General features: G+C 41.9%; 1 protein-coding gene across 3 annotated transcripts in view; it reads right to left on the bottom strand.

Annotated features, from left to right (window-relative positions):
* The window catches only part of LOC113582019 (nck-associated protein 5-like), a 68,041-nt gene extending 46,581 nt beyond the window's left edge, over positions 1 to 21,460 (bottom strand). For 2 of the 3 annotated variants that reach the window (XM_035520655.2, XM_035520657.2), the window contains exon 1: positions 21,034 to 21,460. The gene's annotated coding sequence lies outside the window, so the exon portion shown is untranslated. Of the gene's footprint in view, positions 1 to 14,015; positions 14,370 to 21,033 lie in introns of those variants that run through there. The other variant, XM_035520656.2, reaches the window with a different exon arrangement.
* Between the last annotated feature and the right edge of the window lie 2,427 nt (positions 21,461 to 23,887).

Genomic DNA, 23,887 nt, shown 5'->3' with positions numbered 1-23,887 from the left:
AATCATAACAGCAAATCAATCATGAAAATCTAACCTTCTTACACACTGTAGAAAACAAGAAAAGGAAAACTTGAGTACTTGAGACTCAAGTATGAAGATTGAAATAAAATGTCCAGGGTGGAGAAGATTACCTTCTCATTTGTTGTCATTCTAATTTAGTAAACCTTGAAAAAGAAATCTGCAGAACACACAACACAATCTGGTAACAAACTCTGCTTATTATTTTGCATTATATAATTTTATTATTTTGCATTATGTTATTATATTGCATTATTTTACACTATTAACCTTTGAGAATGGAGAGGGTTAAGATAGCAACAGTTAATTTGCTGTCAATAAGAATCAGGCATGCAATTCTGAAATCATAATATCCATAACCAACTTCATAAATTTGCAGTTTAACTTGTAACATATATGTATACTTTTCATATAACATTTATGAATCATTAATTACACATTAAGTTCACACCTCACATTTACAAATTGTTTTGTGCAAATAGTTTTGACAGCATGCAGCAACACTGATGTAACTTGTAAATTAATTTGTTGCTAATGGTAGATTAGGTTAATTAGGCAGATTAGGTTAATTAAACATATTAGGCTAATTTCTATAGATGAGTCAACTTGGATTACACCTCTCAAAATGGCACAGTTATGAAATATTTGTGTCAAAACCCAGGAGCTCTGATTATGAGTTTTGGAAGTTGTAAAGATATAGAAGTTGTAAAAATATAAATTAAGATTCGTAGTTGTAATATTTGATTGAATTTATAAAATATAAATTTCATTTACATTTATAGAATTTCCCAGATTCTCCAGAGATTCTCCAAAAGTGTTAGGGTTAGGGTTATTTGTTTATTTAAAGCAGAGTTAGAGTTTGTTTATTTAAAGAATCCTTAGGTAGCACAAATAGGTCAAAAATACTCTTAACCGAGACACTGCTAGAACCAAGTGTCCGTGCTAAAACCTATAATGAAAGACACAATGCAATACTGTGATGAAGGCACCAGGGAGGAAGCGAGAGGCGAAGTTTCACCAAAAGGTCCTTTATTTTCCATATTATTATAAATCTGGTGGTTCTCCAGGAACAGAGTAGCGTAGATTCTGCACCAGAGTAGCGCAGGTGTTCCCTGTTAGAAGACAGGTGATTGCGAGCGGGGAAGGCAAGTGTGTCCCCCCCCCCATAGGGGACCGGTCTACCGTGACAGAACCCCCCCTCCCCCCCAAAGACCCCAACCGGCCCCTGGCCCACGGCCGACCCCACCGACTTGGGGCAGGCCTCAGCAGGTGCAGCCTATGGAACGAGGCGATGAGGTCAGGGTCCAAAATTTGGGAAGCTGGGACCCAACAGCGCTCCTCGGGGCCATACCCCTCCCAGTCCACCAGGTACTGTAGACCCCTACCCCTCCTACAGGAGTCCAGCAGAGTACGCACCCGGTACACCAGGCCTTCCTCCGTCTCCGGGGTTCCCGAGGAACCTCCCTCCTCGGCGAGGGGAACCTCCCTCACAGGATTCAGCAAGGAAATGTGGAAGGCCCAGGAAGCCTGACTACTCCCAGTTAGGCCTAACCTGTAGGTTACCTCATTGACTCGGCCAGTAATGGAGTAGGGACCCTCATACCGCGCCTCGAGCTTGCCTGTAGTGCCAGCACGGCCGTCCTTGGTAGAGACCCACACCTTCTGCTCAATCTCATACTGTGGGGTCTCTCCCCTTCTTCAGTCTGCCTTCCTCTTATAGGCAACGATCGCCCTACGAAGGTTCTGTTGTGTCTCCTCTCAGGTCCGTTCGCTTTCCCGGCACCATCTATCCACAGCCAGCTGGTCTGATGTAGGGGTGTTCCAGGGGTAGGGAGGTGGTTGGTAGCCTAGAATGCATTCAAAGCAGATGAGACCAGTTCCCGTGTGTCGCATGGAATTTTGCACATACTCTGCCCATGGGAGATACGCACTCCAGGTCTCTGGGTGGTGGTAACAATAGAAGCGCAGGAACTTACTCAGCTCCTGGTTAACTCATTCTAGCTGCCCATTAGCCTGAGGGTGCTAACCAGACATCAGACTAACCATGATGTTCAGCCAGTAATTCCCTCCAAACCCGTGATGTAAACTGGGGACTTCGGTCCAAATCGATGTCCACGGGTAGACCGAATTGTCTGAAGATCTGGCGGAACAGTAATTCGGCCATCTCTAACACGGTGGGCAGGGCTACCAAAACGATGAATTGAACCATCTTTGAGAACCAATCTACAACACTCAGGATCACGGTGTTGCCCTCAGAGACTGGTAAGTCGGTTACAAAATCCACTGCCAGATGTGACCATGGTCGGTGGGGCGTAGGCAGGGGTAAGAGTTTCCCCACCGGAGGTACCCGGGGCATTTTGCTGTGTGTGCAGTCAGGGCATGAAACCACGAACCTCACCACCTCTTTGGGCTTAGCAGGCCACCAGTAACGTGCTCCTATCAGTTGCGTGGTACGGGTTGAGCCTGGGTGACCCGTCCCCAAGAATGTATGTGCCCATGTGATGAGTGTTCCTCAATGTGTCGGGGGGACATATAGGCGATTGGTGGGATATTGTGGATGTGGGTTAGCCACCTTGATCTGTCTATCTAGCTCCCATTCTAGAGACGCCAAAAAGCAGGTGGGCGACAGAACAGGCTCTGAGCTCGTTGACCGGGCTTCTGCCTTGTGTTGCCGAGAGAGTGCGTCCAATCGGGTGTTCTTCTCCCCAGGTCTGTAGGTGACTGAACTGAAACCGGTAGAAAAAGGTCGACCACCTGGCCTGTCTGGCGTTTAATCATTTGGTGGTCTGGAGGTACTCCAGGTTCTTGTGGTCAGTATACATGGTGAATGGGTGTCTCGCTCCCTCAAGCCAGTGCCACCACTCCTCAAAAGCAAGCTTTATGGCCAGGAGCTTCCAGTCCCCAACCCCGTAGTTCCTCTCGGCCGGGCTCAGCTTCCGGGAGAAGTATGCGATAGGCCACAGGCCACCTCTCTCTCCCGTGTGTTGCAACAGTACCGCACCCACTCCTACGTCGGAGGCATCCACCTCCACCAGGAAAGGCCTCTCCAGGTCCGGTTGTTGCAAGACGAGCGTGGTGGTGAAGGCGTTCTTGAGCTCCTCGAAGGCCTTTTCTGCCTCCTGAGTCCACTTGATCTTTCGCACAGGTCCTCGGAGCTGGTCGGTGAAAGGCCAGTGAACTGAAGGATTTGATGAATCTCTGATCAAAGTTAGTGAAACCTAGAAATCGCTGTAGTGCTTTGCATCTGAGTGGCCTTGGCCAAGCCTTCACTGCCTCCACCTTGCTTGCTTGCATACTCACTTGCCCCTCTTGGATAGCGTATCCCAGGAAGTCCACCCCTTTGCAGTGGAATTCGCATTTCTCGGCCTTACAGTACAAACGGTTCTGTAGTAAGGTCTGTAGTATGTCCTGCACGTCGTGCACATGTTGGTTCCAGGAGGGGGAATAGATCAAAATGTCGTCGATATAGGCGACGACGGATCTTCCTAAGAACTCCCTCAGAACCTCGTTAATGTAGGCCTGAAATACCGATGGGGCTGCCGCCAGAATCTACGGCATAACCAAATATTCATAGTGGCCCGCGGAGGTGCTGAAGACTCTTTTCCATTCATCTCCCTCCTTGATCCGGATTAAGTTGTATGCGTTGTGTAAATTCAGTTTTGTAAAACACCTGACTCCTCACAGTTGTTTAAGTGCTGCTGGTACCAGGGGAAGGGGATATGGGTATGGCACCAGCAGCTTGTTGAGCCCTCAGTAGTCCACACACGGTCTCAGGCCCCCGTCCCTCTTCTTTATGAAGAAGACTCCAGCTGAGGCCGGAGAGGTATCGGGTCAGACATACCCTTGTTGCAGTGCCTTCTTGATGTACTGTCCCATGGCCCTTTCCTACTCCTGAGAGAGGGGGTAGATTCTGCACCAGGAGGGCACTGCTCCCTCCTTGAGTGTTACAGCGCAGTCCCAATCTCGATGTGGCGGAAGCCGTGTGGCTTGGCTGAGCCTGAAGACCTGCTCCAGGTCCTTGTACTCCAATAGAATAGGAACCTATTTGTCAGGACTTTCGATTGATGTTGCCTGGAGGGGTACTGCCTTGTTTGGAAAACACCTCCAATAACAGGACAGTTGCCCACTGCAGGATCCAGTTTTTTGCCCACATCATCTGTGGATTGTGCGCATGCAGCCATGGCAAACCTAGGCTGAGAGAGTGAGACAGGCAGGGCAGGAGGAAAAAACTGATGTGCTCAGAATGTCCCTCCCTGGTGACCAGGCGGACCCCAAGAGTCACATGGGTGATGTAACCTGGGCCTACCGGATCCCTGTCCAGGGCCTGTATGCTTAGCAAGGAGGGCAGAGCGATGGCCTTGATACCTAGCCTCTTTGCAAAACCCCAATCCATGACGTTCCCAGCAGCGCCTGAATCCAGTAGGGCATAAGCTGGATGCACACGGCCTTTGTACGACACCTTGACCGGCACTTTAAACATGGAATGAGAGGAAGAACAACTAACCCCACTTTAATTAAACTGAGTGCCAAATGGAAAAGAATGTTCATTTTTGTCTTCCATGACCCTTTAAGAATAGAGAGACAAGCTGTGTGACACTTGAAGCATGAAGCGCTCAATATTTTGACCACTGCATGAAGGGATCAAGGTTTTGACTAGTGCCATCAAGTAGCAGGGTTAGGGTCGGTTTTTGACTTTGTAGGCATTTTGGCCTGGTAGGCATTTTTGGCCTGGTAGGCAAGCATCAGTTTCAAATCTAGTATAAGAAGCAATAAGAAGCCAGTAAAGTGAACGAAGTACTGGAGTGACATGGGAAAATTAGGAGTGTTGAAGACCAGCCGTGCTGCTGCGTTCTGGATTTTATGCAGGGGTCTGAAGGCACACACAGGAAGACCCACCAGCAGGGAGCCTGGATATCTGAACTAGCTGTGCAAGAGGATAAAACCTGCATGACTGAGGCACGTTTGTGACAAGATCTGAGAACAACAGCTGCTCATCCACAAAAGTCTGTTGCAGTCTGGGATGGAGGGTCAGGGAGTTCTCTAAAGAGAAGGCAAGATTATGATTATTCATCTGCAATTCATTCATTATGGATCTGCAGTTCTTAAAATAAGTTTCACTATATCATTTACATATGATCCCTTCTACTAGGAAAATAACTCCATAAATACTGATATTGCAAGAGACTGTAATATGAAAATTTTCTAATAAATATTAATATTATATAGTAATATTATATTTATATTATGTTATAGTAATATTAATGTATTAAATTATTTTGTACATTTTGTACTTCAGATCAATCTCCCTTGTTCCAGTCATGTATTCAGCAAAAATAATCTTTGCTAGAATACTGCAGGTCATCTAGCCATGTAACATCAAAGTGTCACAGTGTTGGTAATATATGAAGGCACACAGTGATCCAGCAGACATACTTGTTAAGAATTTACACTGCATGGCCCACATGAGCTAACAGCAACACTTGAAGAAGACACTTCAGCCTGATTAATCAGACATACAGAGAATACATTGTTACTTAGCTACATAATGATGTTTCTACTAAGCACTTTTTAAGATAAATGCTGGAGACAGTTTAAAGGAAAGGTCTGAGTATTGCCTCATCATGATACGTGTAATGACTCAATTAATGCATATAACATATTCTAAAATACAGGTGAAGTTAAATTTAAAAAAATACAAATGTAATTCAATGTTCTCTATAGCCCTTAAAGGCAAGCATGAGTCAGAAACATGAATAGAGACTTTGAACATTCAGTGACAGTTCTATCACATATACTGCCATCTATATGTTCTAAAAAGATCATTTATGCAAATTTACTGCACATAAATATAGTAATAATAGACTTTTGTTAGCTATTGCAACATTCGCCCCTGAGTAGTACAGCTAAGAGGTTGATTGTAATGATGCTGTTGAATTTTGTCAAATGTCTGATTCATTTCTCTGGAATGACAAAACCCACATGACATGACTAATGCTGACCACAGGAAAGAAGTCTGGTCTAGTCTTGAAAGGACAATTCTGTGAAATATTCTCAAAACACTAAACACATGCACATCCAGCTCATAAAATGGATGCCACCTGTCAACATTGAGAGGTCTTTCACAATTCACCTAAAAGCTTGATCTTTTGATCTCTATGGTCATTGCAGTTAACGTCTTTAAAGCCATGTTATGTCTTTAAATAAGTGTTGGAGTATGGATTAAACCCTTTGGTATAGAGAAGACCATGCTATATTTGAAAGGAATAAACAGACATTTTAAAAATATTAAAATTCTGTTCATTTCTGTTTTCATTGCTCTTATGTGTAACACATGAACTTTCAGAACTTTCATTCTGATGCAATGTTTCCTTCTTTCAAACAGACCACAAGTGTGTTTGTCCTTACCACTGCAATGACAGCTAGGACAAGTAGACTGGACTGTAGGTGATAATGGTGAGCAGTGATAATGGTGATAATGGTGATAATGTTGAGTGGTAATAATGGTGATAATGATAATAATGTTGAGTGGTAATAATGGTGATAATGATGATAATGTTGATAATGGTGATAATGGTGATAATGTTGATAATGGTGATAATGTTGATAATGGTGATAATGTTGAGTGGTGATAATGGTGATAATGTTGATAATGTTGATAATGTTGAGTGGTGATAATGTTGATAATGTTGAATGTTGATAATGTTGATAATGTTGATAATGTTGAGTGGTGATAATGGTGATAATGGTGATAATGTTGAGTGGTGATAATGGTGATAATGGTGATAATGTTGAGTGGTGATGATGTTGATAATATTGAGTGGTGATAATGGTGATAATATTGAGTGGTGATAATGTTGATAATGGTGATAATGTTGAGTGGTGATAATGTTGATAATGTTGAGTGGTGATAATGTTGATAATGTTGATAATGTTGAGTGGTGATAATGTTCATAATGTTGATAATGTTGATAATGTTGAGTGGTGATAATGTTCATAATCTTGATAATGTTGAGTGGTGATAATGGTGATAATATTGAGTGGTGATAATGTTGATAATGGTGATAATGTTGAGTGGTGATAATGTTGATAATGCTGAGTGATGATAATGTTGATAATGGTAATAATGATGAGTGGTGATAATGTTGATAATGGTGATAATGTTGAGTGGTGATGATGTTGATAATGTTGAGTGGTGATAATGTTGATAATGTTGAGTGGTGATAATGTTGATAATGGTGATAATGTTGAGTGGTGATAATGTTGATAATGGTTAGTGGTGACAATTGTGAGTATTGATAATGGTGAGTAGTGATCATGGTGATAATGGAAGCCATTTACCCCCCATACCGTGAGTCTGTGTGTATTTACCCCCCAAACTGTGAGTCTGTGTGTATTTACCCCCCAAACTGTGAGTCTGTGTGTGTTTACCCCCAAACTGTGTCTGTGTGTTTACCCCCCATACCGTGAGTCTGTGTGTGTTTACCCCATACCGTGAGTCTTTGTGTGTTTACCCCCAAACCGTGAGTCTGTGTGTATTTACCCCCCCATACCGTGAGTCTGTGTATTTATCCCATACCGTGAGTCTGTGTGTATTTACCCCCCAAACCATGAGTCTTTGTGTATTTACCCCATACCATTAGTCTGTGTGTATTTACCCCAAAACTGTGAGTCTGTGTGCGTTTACCCCGATACCGTGAGTCTGTTTGTGTTTACCCCATACCATGAGTCTGTGTGTATCTACCCCCATACCATGAGTCTGTGTGTGTTTACCCCCAAACCATTAGTCTGTGTGTGTTTACCCCCAAACCATGAGTCTGTGTGTATTTACCCCATACCATGAGTCTGTGTGTGTTTACCCCCCAAACCATTAGTCTGTATGTGTTTACCCCAAACCATGAGTCTGTGTGTATTTACCCCCAAACTGTGAGTCTGTGTGTATTTACCCCCATACCATGAGTCTGTGTGTTTAACCCCCAAACTGTGAGTCTGTGTGTATTTACCCCCCAAACTGTGAGTCTATGTGTGTTTACCCCCCAAACTGTGAGTCTGTGTGTTTACCCCCCACTTCCTACACTGAGAACATGCTTATTGAATCCTCCTCTAAGCTAAAGTCAAATAAATAAGTAAGATATATTTTAGTGCAAAAATGCTCTTGAATCACATACAAACACGCACAGAAACAAAACTCAGAACAGCAGGAAATGCTGAAATATTGGCTATGGGCACTGCCTCCTATCACAAATCAATATGGCAATGAGAAGAGAGGAAGAGAGGGAGTGGAAGTCTAAATCAGCACCTTAGGAGAATATATATATATAAATAAATGAATGCATGAATAAATTTTAGACTGTGTTAGAGGTAAGCTGCCTGGAAAGTTTTCTGCATGCATGCACATGCAATCAAAGGCATTAATACTACTTGTTGCAGTTAGATTCTAGATTAGGTTATTTTAGAGAGATATTGGCAGTGTGCTCTGTATTTGTTGTTATGATTTCAGCCCAGCCCACTAGTTTTGCCACACCCAGACCTACATCACCTTCTCCTGAGTACTAATGTGTGACACCTATTTATCTCCATCTGTTCCCTTTTAAAGACTCCTGTTCTCCCAGACCTCTTAGCGAAGCACTGCCATACTAGTATGCATACCAAGCGTTCTCTTCTCCTGCTGATTTTTCTGGCTGCCGACCTCTGTTTCCTCCCCAGGCTACGCCTCTCTCCCAGCCCTTCAGTTCACTCTGGACTCTGGACTGGTTCTGCCCCTGGATTTGACTGACTCTCTACATCGTGATCTCCTGGTTGTATCTATATTATGAACCCATTAAAGCCTTTCGCATTTGGATCCTAACCTACCTGTGTCCTGGTATTCTTGACAGTTTGTATTAAACAGAATATATTGACATTCTTTCAATAACCTTGTTCATTTTTCTTTTGTCCATTTCTCTTTTCTCTCTCACTTACATAAATGAATGGATTTAGCTAAATCTGAAAAGCTATTGCAAAAAATGTAATAAGATTGTTTAAAATAATCCTTTATTTATTGGTCTTGGTAATCCTAACCTGGAAAGAAACAACCCCCCCCCAAAAAAAACAAAAAAAAAACCCCCAAAAAAACCAGTATAAACCCACACCATAGCTCCCATGTTTACACTACAGCACACCACATCCAGAGCAGTTGCCAGATGATGTTGAGTTACTGAAGGGTAAAAGCCTTCCAGCTGATTGCCATCAGTCAGATATCCCAGTGACAAACTAGCCATGGGCGAAGTAATGCTGGATTCAGATCACATGACTGACTTTGCCAGCCCAGACTTTGCCAGCAGTAGAGAATTAACATTTGACTTTGGACTGCACATTTTAATTCTCTATGCTGACACACATACAAATACACACACACTGCTTAGTGACCATAACTCACCTGTCACATAAAAATTCATGTGTGCCTTGAATAAGCACACCCCCAAACACATGCGCAAACACATGCGCACACGCATGGACACACGCATGTACACACACACACACACACACACACACACACACACACACACACACACACACACCCACACACACACCCCGAGTGTATTCAAATACAGCAACCCCACCCTCCACCTGTGGCCTCCACTTGAATGTACAGAAACTTTCAACACCACAGTATGCTGAACACACTCATATAGTATTTATACACATACAGTATGCGCACACACACACACACACACACACACACACACACACACACACAAACACTCCAGAGTGAGTTGCCTCTCGAACACACCCATACAGTATACATGCAGTTACAATACATATACTCACACACACATTTCTGTGATCAGTTTGTGTGTTGAATGTGAACACTGCAGAAATGACTGATGCATTGTGCTCAAGAGATCAGAACTGTGAAAAATACTTTAGACAGCTTTTGCCATTAGTTACTACCGAAGATCAACTTTGTGATATAAACTAATAGGTAATAACCTGAACAGTCTTGTGTCAAAATCTCGATAAGGTTTCCCCTTGACTAATGGTGAATGTACAGGGTAAAAGAAGCTTTTAGAGTCACGATAAGCCAGACTCCAATAACTGCCTCTCTGGAAAGCTCGACCCTGTCCTGACAGTTGTTCCCTGGTATGTGCTGGCCAGTAAGTGAACTTTGCTTATGTGCCTGGTGTCAGGAGAAAGATCTCCCCAATGCCCCAAACAAGAGTCTCATTTTACACATTATACTTAAAAAAGGCATGTGTTTTGTCTGGCCCTCTTATCTTGACATCGTAAAGCAGGTTGTGGTGAGTGAGCTCAGTCCTACAAGGTTACTAGGTAATCTATGTTACCACGTGCATGGCAAGCTAAATCCCTTTGGAGACGTGGACAATGGTTTATAGTTTATGTGCTGGCTATAGAATGGACAGATGATTATTATCAAAGGATAACTGGTGTCTGTGTGCCACAAAATGCAAAATGGTTTTATTCAAAATTAAATAAAGACAATATTGTGAATATGCTGTGAGCAGTAATTTGAGGGTCTGTGTACTCATCAGGTGAACCCTGTCTGAATAATCAGTGTTCTGGCATTTTGTCCTTGTTAACCAGCCAAAGAGTCTAACCCCGATTTAATGTTCTAATGATATAATGCTATAATGTTCTAATGATATAATGGTATAATGGTATAATGTCATAATGATATAATCTTAGAATTGTATAATGTTAGAATGGTATAATGTCATAATGATATAATCTTAGAATTGTATAATGTCATAATGATATAGTATTAGAATGGTATGTTATAATGATATAATGATATAATGTTATAATATTATAATAGTTATTTCACATGTGTAGGACACAAGTACTAGGTAAGATAGATAACTATCAAGTCATCAATTCATGCTATGGTGTTCCCCAACCTTCATGGTGTGGTGTTCCCCAACCTTCACGCTGCAGGGTTCGCCAACCTCCACACTGTGGTGTGTTTGCCAACTTCCACACTGGTGTTCCCCAACCTCCACACTGTGGTGTGTTTGCCAACTTCCACACTGGTGTTCCCCAACCTCCACACTGTGGTGTGTTTGCCAACCTCCACACTGGTGTTTGCCAACCTCCACACTGTGGTGTGTTTGCCAACCTCCACACTGGTGTTCCCCAACCTCCACACTGTGGTGTGCTCGCCAACCTCCACACTGGTGTTCCCCAACCTCCACACTGTGGTGTGCTCGCCAACCTCCACACTGGTGTTCCCCAACCTCCACACTGTGGTGTGCTCGCCAACCTCCACACTGGTGTTCCCCAACCTCCACACTGTGGTGTGCTCGCCAACCTCCACACTGGTGTTCCCCAACCTCCACACTGTGGTGTGTTTGCCAACCTCCACACTGGTGTTCCCCAACCTCCACACTGTGGTGTGCTCGCCAACCTCCACACTGTGGTGTGCTCGCCAACCTCCACTCCTCAATGTCCAAGCAGCTCCTCCTCAAAACTTATATTTGACCTGCACAGGGCGTAGTTAGCAGATGTTTATTTAATGATCAAGGATAATTTATGACGGTGTCTGATTGCAGATAACCAGGGATCGACTAACAGAACGTAGGGTCCATGGCATCTGCTAAATCCAGTAAATGGCAAAAGGGGACCAACCGACGCTCCGAAACCAAAACTGAAAAGCACACCACATCAAGTGTGAAACATGGTGGTACAGTTGCAGGTCTGTTAGAGACTGATTTACGCTAAACCATGACATGAAGCAGAAGGCAGTAGCAGGATTAAAGAAGAACAGGAGCATCTCTACTCAGATCCATCCAAATGCCTGAATACCACAATGGACTGCACTGAGATCAGTGGACCCAAGCACAACTGCCTAAGATAGTGTGGCATAGTAGGCCAAAGTCAGTGATTGAGCATGCCTTTCTTACTGAAGTCCAGACCAGTGGAAAACAAGCAGGAACTGAATGTAGCTTTATTGAACGTATGGTGGAGCATCATTAAGGATTAGGGTTAGGGATTATCCTAACCCTTAGGGATTATAACCAGTGCGAGTGCAAAGGACCTACATCCTTAATGTAACAGGGGGTACTGAACACTGGGTAGTGGGTATAAAGAGGGCTGTCTGTGGTTGGTGCATGGTTCCCAATGCCCTAAAATGAGAGCAAAGCCCTTAGTAACTGCGCTGGAGTGCAAAGACAAAACAAAAAAGCTTGTGTCAATATCCAAATATAAGCAAAAGCCATGATCTTGTATCATGAGTTCATTAATCCATGTTCTGATTACTAAAACTGTCACACTACAAATTCTTATAGGCTATAGTTGTGTTGGTACTTTTTTAAACAAAGATGCTGTAGAATCAGTGAAATTGATACAACTCAGGGTTAAAAGTGAGTGAAATCTATGAAGCTAGTTTAACAAGAAGCAGAACGTGGCATAAAACATAAAGGTATAAGAGATATATCAGATTGTGAATATTTAGCAGATTGTTTGATATTGGCACTGTAAGAATTTATTTAAAACCTACTAAACATTTAAAGTTTTAAATTCTTTATGAACAGTTTTAAACAGTGAATTTAGGGGAGTATAGCACAAGCACATGCAGGTCCTTGTATTAAGAATGAAAGAAGGAATTTGCCAAACCCATACCGGAAAAAAAGAGGGCAAACAACAGGACAAGCAGCAGCCTTGATGGTGCAAGATAAGGGACTAATACAGCCAGATGTTGATGTGCAGGTCTGTGGTTGAGTCCCCATTTGGTTGCAGACACTCAGCTAGCCCCTAGGATTAGACACTCCTCTAGCCCCTAGGATTAGACACTCCTCTAGCCCCTAGGATTAGACAGTCCTCTAGCCCCTAGGATTAGACACTCCGCAAGCCCCTAGGATTAGACACTCCGCTAGCCCCTAGGATTAGGCACTCCTCTAGCCCCTAGGATTAGACACTCCTCTAGCCCCTAGGATTAGACACTCCGCTAGCCCCTAGAATTAGACACTCCGCTAGCCCATAGGATTAGACACTCCTCTAGCCCCTAGGATTAGACACTCCGCTAGCCCCTAGGATTAGACACTCCGCTAGCCCCTAGGATTAGACACTCCGCTAGCCCCTAGGATTAGACACTGCATTAGCTCCTAGGATTAGACACTCCACTAGCCCCTAGGATTAGACACTGCATTAGCTCCTAGGATTAGACACTCTGCTAGCCCCTAGGATTAGACATTTTGATAGCCCCTAGGATTAGACACTCCACTATCCCCTAGGATTTCAGTTCATGCATTCCTGTGGAAACATCTCCATATTCAAGGCTGTTTGGAAGTTGAAGTATGTGAAGAAGGACCTGAGGATTCCAGGTTCCTTATTTGGAAGGTTAGGGGAGACATCTAGGACCCAGTTCTGATCTCAGACTGATTTCCTCCCATACTCGGATGGCAGCCATAACTGCAATATCATTCCCACACTGCAGGGAAAAAAACTGATAAATGTATTCAATACATTTACTATATGAGAAAGAAGTAGGAGGAAATAATTGTTGGTCTAATCGACCAGACAGATGATGAGTGCTGTATGCAGTGCAAAGCACAGGAAGCAGCGACCATGTGGGCACAGATCTGATAAAGAGAGAATAGGAGGCAAAGCCCACGTGCACAGTCACTGTGCACATTTGCTGATGTTCATGTCTTTATACACTGAGAGTGCACACATGATTCCTGAAAGCAAAATGAAAAGTCTGGTAATTTGACCACATGTACTGCAGACTGGGATGGCCCTTTTTGCCACCTTTACCACTCTGAAATAAAACAGATCTTAAGAGGAGATGCTTTCTGAAGGGTGTTTGGGCATATTTAAAATTCCCACTGTTCAGAATCAAAATTTGCATTGATTTGCCCTTTATTGCAATGTGCCATTAAAAAGATATCCACTAAAACCCCAAATGATTCAGGCCAGCAAAGTGAACGAGGAGGGTTTGGTGCCATAAACTGTAAACAAACCTACAGGTGAGTCAGCAAAAGTGTGGTGGAGTACAGACCAACCTTGGGTCCTTCCAGGTGCCCGCGATCACCTCAGGCTGTTGTGGGTTGAGCCCTGTAATGTGTTGAGTTGCAGACTACAAGCCTGGACACCAGATGTTGATTCCAACTCTCTGAAATCATTGCATAGAATTAGGCCTTGGAGAGTCCACATCACCACACACACAGGAACGCATCATAAGGTAGGTTACAGTGCCAGCTGTACCAGATCCTACAAACACATGAATGAAAAAAAAAAAAAAACGCTCTCCAGGGTTTGCTTTTTTCCCTTTGAGATATCTGGTCTAACTGCATATGTAATGGTTATACAGCCTCTTATTGTTTTACAGTAATAAAACCAGCTGTGTGTCTATGTGTGTAAAGCCCTATGGGTGTATATTTCACTCTGCTCTGGTGACTTCCAGCTTACTACAAAGCTTTCTGCTCCAAGGATCACTTCCCACATAATTGAATAATCTTCATTTTCCTGAACAACTTGTACCCTTTTGTTGATTTAGCATAACCGTATGTCTCCCTCCCTCTCTCCCAGTGGAACAGTCCGAGGTGATGATATACCCCTCCCTCTCTCCCAGTGGAACAGGCTAAGGCACCCCTCTGACCTATATTACACTACTACCACACTAGGGACAAGTGTCAAGTTGTCACACATCACACAAGACTTTGCCATCTGGCATTTTAATAAACCAGTGCACATTCCCGAAGCTCATGTGAGAGTCTCCAGGCAAAACTATAAAGCCATATGCTCCTTGAACATCAATCAAATTTGACAACCTTTGATTCTTTCTGTGAACACTGCTGCATTATATCACAGGCAAAAGTGAAGGGCCACCAGGTAATGGATAGCATTTAACTTTGTGTCTGTGAGGCAAATATCACAATAATTTGGAACTGTAATAACCATCATAATGGATAGAAAGCCTGTTATATCAGAATATTGCATACTTATTACTTTCAACCTGTATGTAAGCTCTTAAGAACGGCATTTTTCAGCAGAGACTGGAAATTGCGATGTATGATATGAAATGTAAGAGAAAGAAATAAAGGGGAAAATCAGTTAAATGACTTTTAAAAGGTGCAAAATGCATGTTTGTTGTGTGTGTGTGTGTGTGTGTTTACACTGTTCCAGCAGCCATTAATCAGCGACAAGCACATGCATGCGTACCCACTTGCTTATAAGTAAATTACTCTTAATAAATGCCTGAATAAACCTGTGCAGTCTCCTACACACACACACACACACACACACACATTACATTCATGATCTTATATATAATGGCTATATATATATATATATATATATATATATATATGAGCAAGATGAGGGTGACAACTAATGTAGCAGTCATAGCACCAGGTGTGCCAGTGAGACCGAAATGTAGATGTGTGTGTAAAGGGGGGGTCAGCAGGGCCTACAATGTTTTGCTCACTGTACACCTGCCAAAACAATAACAGAAAATTCCAAAATATAGAACAAGGTGGCACCATAAGAGATTTGCCTCCCTACCCCATAACAGTATCTTCAAAAGTCACTTGTAACAGACGACACTAAGACACCATTCTAGTGAAAATATGTCTTCCCTTATGTGAACGATGCGGTTCTGAATGAAGTCACTGTAATTGGACTGGGCAGCAGACCCAGTTCGCAAAGGAAAAGGAAAGCATATAATGCCTCTTACATACAACTTAAATGCACTCACAGAAAGGTAATGTGAGGGTGTTATGAGAAAAAGTGAGAGAGAGGAATAAACCAATAAAAGAGAGGGTGAGTAGTGTCTTCCTCCTGCCTCTCTTCTGGATACCACACAGCTGTAAGCAATAATCTCTGGACTATATAACCCTGGGAGATGCCTGCAGGTGCTGGAGGGCTCTTAGGGGCTCGGGCTGGGATTAACACCAGCCATCTATGTGACATGACCCCTGTTCATTCAGACCTGAACAAAAAGCACAACAAAGTAAAATCCACTATTTGGAATTCAAGAATGTGGTTTTCTTTACTTTTTTTGTGAGGTTTTGAGAAATGTAGGCTCAAAATATCACAAAATTTGAACCTCAACATGATAATAACGATCCTGTGGCATCGCTCTATGAGAATACGAGAACATGTAGATTACACGTCACTACATTTGTTATAACATTTAGGTTCTTGTTTCCCATTTTCCTGTAAGAACAGCCATCTCCACTGGTCCCCGTAAAGCCCTTTCAAAACCTTGCTTAATAAGACAAACAAAACGTCCCTGGAGTGTACAGGCTCTGCACACTAATTTATATTTGGAGGGTATGGAGGAAATGTGTGCAAACACAATGACCCTTCTCCACATCGGCTCCTGCATGCAAGGGGTCACTCACTGAGAAGCATGACATCAGTGAAGCCTCCCCCAGAGGGTGCAAGAAAGGAAAGCGATATTTTTGACCCTGAATAAGATGTAGTCCTACATGATGTCATTTCCAAGTAGACCACAAATACACTCCATCCTGTGCATGATTTACCAGGAACACTTCAAGATTTCATAGCCTTTTAAAATTATAACAAAAAATTCAATAAGCAAGCAAAGCGAGAAAAAAGAATTAATATTATTTAAAATGTTTAAAGACTGGAAATCACAGCCACATTAGAAAACTGTTGTCTCCCCTGTGGGGGACTGTGGTTCAAACCCTCCTCTGGGTAAATGCTCTGTGCTACACCAATAAGAGTCCTCAGGCAAGAGTCCTACACTCACCTATCTCTGTAACATGACTGAAACTATAAGGTGCTCTGTAGGGCATTATTTATGTTTTTTAACAAATTCTAGCACTTATTATTTATAGCACTTATCATTGCTTAAGATAGACCTTATGTATTTTGCACTTCTAGGTATCAGCATTCATCCCTGTACTCTACAGTATTCTAGTTCATTGGTATGTTTAATTGTAACCTACTATACTGTGCTTGGATATATTCTATGAGTAAATTACAAAGCACTTTTGTAAATGCCGTTATGACAGGAAAGCTATGAAAATTTAATTTTTTAGTTCAAACACAGATGTCATAGTACAGAGATGCATAATCACAGATGTCAGATGTCATAACACCTGACATAGTTATGCGGTTTAATTTCAGTGTGCTGATATTCATTACTTTGAACAAAAATCTCTTCATTAAAATTCAAAGTAACAGCTAGGCATTGAAATGTGTTGTAGATTTTTGTTATTGAGGATTTAACCAAACATGAAAATATCCTAAATGTTTATTCATCAAAATCATCAATGTCTCCTCCCAAGGGAATTAAAATTGTGGGTGACAACATTCTGGGGAATCACAAAACCCCAGACATAAAAATGAAATGGGCAGAGGATGAGGAAATGCTGACCCTGCCAGATGTGCCTCCATGCCTTTATTTGAACATCAGGTGTGTGGAAACACATTATCTGTGTGTTTCTGCTTGTGTGTTTGTGGGATTTTGTGTTAGCTAACACAGAGCAGCTTGGATAAGTCTAAAAACCTGTGGATGGCAGTCAGGGATGAGGTAGGACTCAAGGTTTAACCTGTCCATTGTCTGGTACTGCCACTGTTAGACTTGACTGAGAATTGTTTGGTATTCCCGCTGTTAGACTCAACTGAGTGTTGTTTGGTATTCCTGCTGTTAGACTCGACTGAGTATTGTTTGGTATTCCTGCTGTTAGACTCGAATGAGCATCCAGTAATTAATTGGTGTACCAACATGCAGATACATTTCACATGTTTCAATATTGCAATGTCCACATATTCTCATATGAATCCTTTCCATAATTTGGGGGATACACTGTTTTCAATTCAACTGCATATTTGGCAGATTCAGATAAAGACACAATTCAGAGATCTTAAAAACCCAAATTAGAAGAGCTCTATAATGCTCTAATACAAGCTAGACTGGAATTAAACAATCAAAACAGTTTAATTCTATGGCCAAAGCAAATTAAACTAAATAGGCTCCAACTGAATTAAAAATCAAACCAAGTTAAATATAAAGACAGTAATAGCAACAGAGGAACTAGGAAGGTACTAAACATGTGACAACAGCATATAGGCTAAATACACAATGAATTATGCGAGAACAGACCCTCAACAAACTGTGGCAGCCTGCAAAAAAAAAGATTAGCCTGATTTGAAATCACAAAGCCAGACAATCATAAGGGTGCTGAGGAATGTTAAGGTTCACACATCTCTCAGTCAAAACACTGATTTCACAGGCATTCAGATATCTGTTTTTTCATCTTTTACTCCCTTTTTGTAGTTCATACAATCCCGATCTCAGGCCTAAGAAGGACAGATCTCTTTTATAATGGGCAAATGAACAATAAAGGAGCGTTTAGACTGAACAAGCACTGATAGCACTGTGTGTAAAAGCATGAAAACATAGAGGTGTCTTCCCTGAGTTTGATGATTAGAAAGTAGGAGACATTCTATCACACTTTGAAACACTTCTACACATTTTTTTAATGTTAAAAAAGACACTAATGCTGTCATGTTCAGCAGTGTGGCCTTCCTGTGCCTTGAAGGACTCAAGGTTTACTGAACATCTCTATAAACAGCTCCTTTCATCTCTGCCCCCAGTACAATTCTCACAGTCTTACATAATGACACGTTTGGAAAAATAAAGATGGGAAGGTGAAGAAAAAAGGGGGGAAAGGTGCTGAAAAGGTAGCAGTTCGTTGCGGTTGGATATTTATCCTAAGAGATTGTGGAGAAAGTAATCTTATCATCTGGAAAAACATTGACATCTGTTTTCATATTTAAATATTTTTGCTTCTGTATGTCCTCTGATATTAGCAGTGGACTCTCACAAGGCTCGCCACAGGACATCACTTACGTCCAGGGCAAGTTCTGTTTCTATGAGGCATCCAACTTCTGGTATGAATATCTCAAGAAAATCAGTTCAAGGTGGTAAATGCATCCCTGAGTGGAAGAAATCATGAATCTGTCCATTTTGGGGTCTGATTTCTCTGCTGTACTCAGGGTACTGGTGCCCGGTGAGGACGTTAATCTAATAGAATTGCACTGCTGCACACTGGGTTGGGCCTTGCATAAGTTATTTAAACATGATCACTGAAAATACAGTGAATGATTGAAAGGACAAGCAAAGAATAGCAGGAACTTTCCCAAAGCTCTCAGCAAATCCATTCACATTTAAGCAGAGAAATGAATCTTACTGTGTTACTGATTTCTAACTTAAATATAGTGGATTTCTAACTAAAATATATGGAAACACCCATTTTTAGACAGCTTCACTATCAGTAGCATATTCAGTGTCAGAATATTATCTACCATATTTTCATGAAGAAATGTCAATATAATGTACAACAATTGAGGTTCTGGGAGAAACATCAAATTAAAAATAAAATATTAAATAGCAAAGTTAACATGGCATGGTAGCATGGTAGTGTGGAAACAGAAATTACAGAAAGATTAAACTAGATCGTCTGATTTCCTTTTCTATCTGTGGTGTAGTTCATGTGATTTTAACCTAAAAGAGCTTGCATTAATTTGCAGAAACTTTAGTAAGACGTGTTCGCCTGCCTAAATGTCAGACCTAACTTTTCTAATAACTAAAATAACTATGGCTTGTATGTGTCTGAATAAAGTGTCCTCTTCTCTGTGCACTAAAAATTAATCACTGTATATATTCATCACTTTTCTATTTTATTTTGTTTATTTGTTCTGGACTAAACAACATTACCACCAGGAATGTGCACTACTTATAAGTGGTTGTCAAGGCCAAGGCTGGGGAAATAATGGGGACGTGTGGAACATCATGAAGACATCATGGGGACATCATGCACTGCCCTTGTGTCGCTTTCCTCTGGTTCCAGGCTATGATAATTATCACGCCCTCATGATTCAGAAAACTCTAAATTGCACTGCATACGTTCCACACTGGGAACCATTTGGAAATTCTTTATTCTTTATATGACTCTTAAAAATAAACCTCTGAATAAACTGAAGTGTTTTGGAGTGTATTACAAGTGTCCCATCCAGCAGACTGATGGCGCTTATTACCACGAAGCTTTGGGTTAGGCATGTAAGCATGAACCAACATTCTTACTTCCCCCGGCTAGTCTTTTACCTTTGGCAGAGGATGGTGACGCTCCACTGACCGCTCATCATAGATCATGGTGATAATAGCCACACTAGTTTTATAACTCTAGTTACCAGGCTCCTTTTTTCAAAGGACGCAAAAGCTTCCCTCGCATAACTTGTCTCTAAATTGTTCCAATAACGACAGGATTACGTGGTCATTTTCGACTATAGCCAATCCGTTGATACACAAATCAACGATCGCCGACACCACCTGAGATTTCTGGGGAGCATATCCAGGAGCCTCATCCAACGCTTTCAGAAAACGAATGAACAGTATAACAGGTGAAAGGAAACGAAACCTTCACGCAGCGTGTCCAGAACAGACGCGTAAATCTGCCATTATAGGGTCCGGCCGAGCTCCGGCCGCGTCACGTTGGCGAGGATATCGTGCCTCAGCATCTGTCCATCACAGATGTTAATCTACCTCACATAAAGGTAACCGCGACCAGCCCTAACGACTCTCCCAATTAACACTAAGATTTGTTTTCCCCCAGTAATAACAGCTGAAAATAGGCTTTGGCTTTTCGACATAAGAGATTTATGGACGCTTTACCTTATTGCACAAAATAACGATGCTGGTTTATTATAGCGACCACAGTTAGGTGTGTTCGTATATTTTGAATAATGATTCAGAAAATGCTAACCGAGGGCATAGAAAGAGATGAAATCACAGCGAGAGATGAGGAGCGCCGTGTTTGTTCGCTTGGCTCTGATAGGATACTGTAGAGTACGGGCTTCCATAGCGAAACGCCCAGTGCTACAGCTATAGAGGCTATTTGCTCTAATCCCAGGCCTAAAGTCACAGTGCTGTCAAAGGACGAATCTACACGGCATGTTGGTGAAAAGCCAGGCTACGCCAAGCGTCGTTAATCCGGCAACGGCAAGACTGGTCTCTGTGTGGTTCCCTCAGCTAAAACAGCCACTTACCTGCTGCAGCGGGCTGATCGGTGCGGCGTCCCAGGCTACAGCAAGCGCGTAAATACGCAGATGTTCACAGCTCTGCCTAACAAAGCCGTTTTCTTATAATGCCGTATCATGCTCATCGTACGGGTGGAATATCCCTGCGGTCTTCGGTAGGATAGAATAGGAAATGGGACGTCACTATCTGAATAAACTCTTCTCCCACTACTGACATAAAACAACGGCTGATAAGTACAGAGTTTCACATTAGCTTCCATAAAGACGATACACTCACATCAGACATCAACTATCACTGATTATTAATGGAATAATATCTTTTTAAAAATGGTTACTTGTAAAATAAGTTCAAAATAGTCTACTGCTGGATACCTATCTACAACATAAATCTTCATGACTGGCCTTAAATGGAAATATATACCATTTATACCTTAATGAAAACGTGCTGGCTAATATGGTGACACTACATAAATGAGGTCACGATGCGTTGTTTCCATATATTTAGAAGAAACGATATTTTTCTTGATTTATTTTCCATTATTTGCTTATGTACAACTACAGAAATTTAAAGAAAAAAAATTTGACAAGAAGACATGCATATTGGGCTAAAGTTAACCCTAGTGGCTCCAATGAGACGTCACCATTACCCAGACTCATCACTATTACCAAGACTCACCGCTATCACAAAGACTCTGAATCGGTTTTGTGCTTAAATGTCAGTAGGTCAGTTCAGGTCTTTGGGAAACATCCTTGTATTTAAATTCTTTGTTTCTCTTTTCACTCATCCAACGTGTTTTCAGTGAACATATTTAAATCCTTCATGTATGGAAGTAAATGTTTTTTTTAAATTGGATTCAAAGCCTCAGTGAGTACAGCAGAGAACTGAGATGCCATCTGAATCCCAGGTGGACATACTCTCGTCTTCCTGAACTGACATGCATCCATCAGTCAGTGGCAGCAGTGCCTGTACCAGTCATGCATTTAGCCATCAAAAAGTTAGAACCCTGAATTAGCCTTTTAGTTTCCATGCTTATTATAGGCTACAGTAATATTTGTTTTGAGGAGGTGCAATATAATATTATATGTTTATATGTTATAACAAACATATAAGATGTTTAAAAAGTTTAGCTGAGTTTTGTTCACAAGCATATTAGCTCCTTTGGCAACTTAAGGAAACCACAATTATTGATGCTTTTAAAAAAATACTTGCAAGTTACTTTTTTTAATCAAATCTATAGTCGGACAGCACACATTTATAAACAGACAAGCAAAATAGTTTGACCTCTCCATTACAAACATATATGTATTATAAAGTGTGTGATTGAACTCAGATAAAGTCTATTTGGTGTGTCTGAGGAATCAGGATAGATGGGCTGTTAGTTAACTACCGTTTTTCCTCATTTCCTCAGCTAATGTTGCTCAACTACTACTAATCACACGTGACATAGATTAAATGTAAATGTATATATTATTATATTAAAAGGGAATTTCTGTTTTATTGTGAGTCCTGGAGGTTTGGTGGTTTAAGAACAGGAGAAGAAAGGACCGCTTTCCTTATATCTTAAAACCCTTTTGGCACGCTGGTGTTGAGTTCCAGCTCATGTCTTTCCGGCTCAGGACAGGTACTGGTGCTGCTGTTCTAGAGACATTAGGGATAGAATGGTGGTACTGGCTTGCTATGCCGAGCAATCTCTGCACTTGTTTCACATTCTTTGGCATCGAGAACTCACCAATAGCTCACACCCTTCCAGGATCAGTCCTTATTCCAGAATCTGAGATAACATGGCCAAAAAAACTTTGTTTGTTGCATGGGATTGTATTTAAGCCTTTAATGTTGGACCTGCTCATTCAAGACACTGGAACAGTTCCTCAAGATTCATTGTCTGCTGCTCCTGAATGTGGAAGTACTCTACAACATCACATATGTAGACAAAACAAAGTTTTCCTTTTATGTCTCTTAACACGTTTTGCATCAGTTGCTGAAATGTGGCTGCAGAGTTTTTGAGTCCAAAAGGGAGACACAGAAATGCAAAGGTCACAACCATTGATGACCATGGAGAGGTCAACATTTTATCGATGGTTTGTCTCGTTACATTCTGTCACAGGAATAATGTAGGCCTTCTTACCGATAGGTATATCATCAGTAGTGATCTGCTGGATAATATCAGAGTTCCATCTCACTTATGCACACAATCTGCTCCTCTGTTTCCTCTGACACTGAAGGAATGGGTTAGGCAATACACATTGTGAAAGGACAGTCAACTGTATCAGGAATTCTTGACTCGCCCAGTGTGAATCAGTTGTGTCAATTTGCAAAAATTGTCAATCACTTAATTCTCTGAAGTCCAAACCTACAATCCAGGGAAAAGCCAGGTCAGAGTCAGATATTTGTTTTCCATGGAGGGTGCAATGCCATTCTGCTCTTCCAGAAACTCATTGCAATTTGACCATTGGTCAGCATGCACATACAACCCCTGCGTAGTTTCTAGGAGATTTCTCGATCCACCACCAAGACTCTGTAATGAGTGAGTGTGTAGGATGTATCAGTCATGACATGGTAGTGTCATGACCGAACCAAGAAGGGCACAGATATGGGCACGAGTTGCCCGGTTGTCACAGAGGCATACTGGCCTTGAAGTTTACTTGAAGGCAGCTTTCTCTTTCCTCCATCACTGTTAGCCCTGTGCCCAGCAGGATTGCGCTTAAGAGAAATCTTTGTTCTCTGAGTACTGAAACTCTGCACAGCTCTTCCACAGCCTTTACAGTTCTGTGCAGTAGGCTAGACAGACATGGATTGTGCAGTTTCTGTCATGGGATGTTCTCCCCCCGACAAGTCACGTAGTATGGCCTTCCGCGTGCAGGG

This window comes from Electrophorus electricus, chromosome 22 (genome assembly GCF_041902795.1).
Source record: "Electrophorus electricus isolate QZ-2024a chromosome 22, ASM4190279v1, whole genome shotgun sequence".
NCBI classification, from domain to species: domain Eukaryota; kingdom Metazoa; phylum Chordata; class Actinopteri; order Gymnotiformes; family Gymnotidae; genus Electrophorus; species Electrophorus electricus.
This window is presented reverse-complemented; position numbering and strand designations above follow the sequence as displayed.